This window comes from Cupressus sempervirens, chromosome 3, assembly GCF_028749045.1.
Source record: "Cupressus sempervirens isolate cs-2001-9-10 chromosome 3, ASM2874904v1, whole genome shotgun sequence".
NCBI lineage: Eukaryota > Viridiplantae > Streptophyta > Pinopsida > Cupressales > Cupressaceae > Cupressus > Cupressus sempervirens.
In genome coordinates, this window is record NC_143120.1 from 634,464,529 (window position 1) to 634,469,312 (window position 4,784).

Genomic DNA, 4,784 nt, shown 5'->3' on the forward strand with positions numbered 1-4,784 from the left:
CAATCATATCATCCTTATTCATCCACAAATCCCAAGTCCTTTGGAAGTGAGAATAAACATAAGAATCCATTGAAAAAGAAATATCACTATGTCCCATCTAATCGACATGTGAATGCTAAGAAGGAGAATGCACAAAAGAGACCGCAAAGGTCCACTATTAAAAAAGATAAATCAAAAAAAATATGGGTTCCTAAACCCATTATTGAAGAATTGTGTTTTGAAGTATCCAAAGGAAAATCTAAAGCTATATGGTTTCCCAAGTCTCTTTTGAAAGACTTGAATATTGAAAATACTTCAAAGTTGACGTTCAAGCTTCCAAAGCCTTCCATTCCATCTTCTTCCAAAAATCTTCCTAAAAATATTCCAAAGCCTTCCACTCCACTATTTTCCAAATCTCTTCTACCACTTCATACACCTAAACTTCAAGCTATTTCATCCATGATTCCTCCATCATTCTAACACCCTTCAAGGTGTGTGTTAATGTTGATCTTGCCCAATATTTCAGCTAGCCTTATGAAATCCTCTAAAACTTACACTTGCTATCCATGCTTGTTCATTTCTCTGAAGACATGAACCCTTATCCTTCATATACTCCTACTATCATCTCCCTTTCATCACCCTATCAACATCTTTGAGCATACCTTTCTACGGTCTTGGCTTATCATGACTTATCTTTCTTATAGGAGCACTATCTAAATTGACAAAGCTTGAGCTCTTTCTAAAAATTCAAAAAATTAAAAATAAAAATTGAAGATAAATAAATGAAAATGTGCCTTGGTGAAAACCACTTCTTGTGGCACCTTGATAGAAAAAGTAAAGAGAAATAAATTTATCCTATGGTGAAAACTACTTCTTGTGGCACCTTGGTGGCAAAAGTAAAGAGAAATAAATTTATCCTATGGTGAAAACTACTTCTTGTGGCACCTTGGATAAGTACCATGATGAAAACCTAGCAAACAAGCATCATGCGTAATTCTTCCATCATCCATCTATCCCCTCTTCTCTCTTTGATCTTGACAATGTTGAGATATCTTTGCATATTGGCTATCTTATCCATGATATTTTCTATTGTGCTCTCCCATTCACTCATAGCCTCTGTCTTGAGCTTTATTCTTATTGCTCTATCCCATTACTATCCTATCTAGTTGACCCCTAAGTCTTGATCATAATAAATAAAACATGGTTCTCATAGACCTCTTGACATGTCTAATCTCTTGGATTGCACACTTTCATGCTATCTTCCTTATTGGCTTCCACTGCTTATCCTACATGCTATCTTACTCATTGGCTTCCATTGCTTATCTTATATGCAATTATACTTGTTAGCTTCACCGCTTATCCTACATCCTATCTTTCTCATTTCTTCCATTGCTTACCCAAAACATGCTTCATATGGCTATTTAACCACTTTCCCTAGCTTGGGCACTCTTGAGGAGTCAATCCTTGAGAATCACTTTCACTTGTTTCATACTCCTTTTTTATTCATCTCTTCTTATCCACCAAATTTTTGCTCCAAATTTCTGCTCCATCATGTCCTACACCTTTCTAGACATTGGGAGAAAATGATGTGATCTTGCTTGAGAATTAATAATCTCTAAATCATTCAAAAAAATTCAAAAAAATTCAAATATGATGCTGAAAAAATCTTAAAAATTAGAAAATGTCTTGAAAAAAAGACCATCTTAGTGAAAACCTAGCAATAGGCACTTTGATGTATCACCAAAAAAAAAAAAAAAAATACAAAAAAATTGAAAAAAGTCTTGGAAAAATCTGTCAAGTGGTGAAAACTTGGAAACAAGCACTACTTGAAACCCTTGCACCTATGTCTATTAGTCTCAATCATCCATTTCACTACACATTTCCTGGCTTGGAATTGTTTCTTGTCCTCGTCTTAGGGGCATAGCTACTTAGCCTATTGAGGTATTCTTGTGCATTAGGGTTTCTTTGACAACACACAAAATAGTGTTTCTCAACACTTTCCCCACCTCGACATCAAGTGTTTTTCAACACTTTTTAGATAGTTTACCTACGGTCTTCGATGTCATGATATTTCTCACTATCAGAATCAAGTCTTTAAGAAATGGCCAAGTGACTTACACACATGCACTTTAACACTTAAATGACTGAGCTATGCTGATCTTTATCTACTTTGTGTGTTGTCTATGACAATTTTTTTACTATGTGTTCCCTCCCTAATAGTCTTTCGAGGATGTCATTAACTAGAAGGCTAGGGGCATGGGACATGCTTTCTTGATTTCTTCTTATGGGTATACTTCATTTGTCTATAGTGTTTTAAGAATTCATGCTTATCCTATTTGACACTTTGACTTATAAATGCATCATCCTTGACTATTTTGCAAGACCATACTCAAGGGTTATCTTGGCGCTTATGCCTTGATACAGGTCTAATCTTGCTAAATCAAACTTAAGGAATCTAATTACGTAGTTATCTTAACTTACATGTCTCTGATGCTTAGATTGGATTTCCACATACCTCTCTGATATCGATCATATTCATATCCTCATAAGTTATACTAGTGATGGTTGTATGATCTCATGATGTCCCTAATAAATGCCCAATGATGAAATTAAGAGTCTAAATGTTATGCGCTTCTTTTTGGTAAACCACTTTTCATATTAGCTTGCATTTTAGGTTCATTTTATAGCTTAGTCTTACATTCTTGCATATGGGGAGAGCTCTCTCTTCATCTTTTCGTAGACATATCGGCTAACTCCTTTCATATATTTCTTTACTTTCTTCTTGTTCTTGTCTTTTCACCTTCTTAATCTTTCGCTTCATCTCTTTTCTATCTTATCATCACATTATATAAAATTTTGACCTCTTAAATAATTTTGACGTCCTGGATTCATTTTCGAGATCAAAATCCAAATCCGAGTTCATTTTGATGGTCAAAATTATCTTTTAAAAATTCTACTTTCTTTTGAACAGTTAGCTGACCTTTTGAGGTCTAATCTCTGAATCATCACTGTGGCATCCTCATTTCTTCATGTCTTCATCATTTCCATACTTCATATCTACTTCAATTCACCGTTTCATGTCTAAAATCACCTTTCTGCTGGTTTTGACCTAATTTTTATGCTATATCCTTCAAGGTCAACTCTAGTCAAACTGGGGCATTTTATCAGCTTCTTATAGTCATTCTTGGGTTCTAATCATCTGTCAGTCATCTTGGCCATTGCTATATTCTAATTTTCTCATGTCTAGCTAGTTTTTGCATCCCCTTACCTCATTTTGATTTCGATCCCGAGGGGGCAGAAATACTATATCACTGATTGCTACAGCTATCTATTTCTTACGAACATTTGTTTGATCTTCTCACTTGTTCTTGATCTATCTACTTTGCTAAGTGTTAGCATTCTTCTTGAATTCTGACATCATCTTTTCCTAGTGTTCAGTACTACCGCTATTAGGTTTTACATTCAGGACTCACTATCACTTTCTGCATTTCATTCTTTGGAATCAGATATCTATATCTATTTTTTGCCTTCTTGGCTTCTATTTTCTTTGAAATAATGTGTTCCCAAATTGATCACACATTAGTCAAAGAGGGGCAAATGTAATCACCTATAAATGGTCATCTAGACTATTAGCTCCCTTCTCAACATTTTGGCTAAATTAATTAAATCATTTACCTAGACCAAATTGCTAATAATCAATCAATTTTATTATAACCTATAGTTTGACTATGCTATCCTAAGTTCATTATTTGATTAAAAGAACATGTACCCTTTTAATTAAATAAAAGACCCCATTCTTCTAACCCACTTAAAGTGCACACATAAAGTCCTTTTTCTATTTTGCAATTAAAAGAAAAGCCTTTGTGGCTTTTGTCTTATATGACAAGTCAACTTATATTCTATTGGTTGACTTGTGTGTACACATGGATCACTCCTCTTTTCAAATTCCACCATTGATCATCCACCATCTTCATCTTGATCTCTACCATCCATATGATTTTAAAAGGGAGAGAGCTTTCCCCCTCAAACCATCCATCTTTTGAGTATTCTTATGCTGCAGGTTTTCTAATAGGTTTCCTTGGAGCTTTGTGGAGAACTTCTATTTCTTGTCTACATTCTCTCATACCATAGCATTTTAGCTTAGATTCATGTTGCATGTTAGTTTATCTTGTATTTTACAATAATCTATCTCACATAGCTTAATACTTGGATTGTAACACTCTCATACATGTTTTAGCATAGCTGCATTTTGCATTCTCATCTTAGCTTAGTTTCCATACTTGCATTGCATTCTTGAGGAACTCCTTGAGACATTTGCATTCTTTCATCTTGTCTTTGGAACCTCCCATTGCATGGTTCACTAGCAAGAAGAGTATTCCTAAGGCTCAATTGAGAGCCCTTGAACTTGAAATATACTCTCTTGCACTCCATGGATGGGGAGCTCTAAGCCGACATCCAAGCATTCCAAACTCATGGAATCATTTGGATAGAAGGGTTTAGAGTGGGACACTTTCGAGTGTACACAACAAATCATAAAAGTTGTTTTAAAAATAAAACCCCATTTTCAATTATCAAATTTACTTTCCAATATTTTTTAATAATAAAATTCTTCAATTTAAATATTATTAAAAGACACAATTATCAATTACTTTATTAAAGATATTAATTATTGATTTATTAATAATTGATACTAATCATTAATAAAATAATTACTATTCTATTAATAAAATACCAATTTTATAACATTTATAATATTTAATATTTAATAATAAAGATTTATTAATACTAAATAGTATAAAATTAAC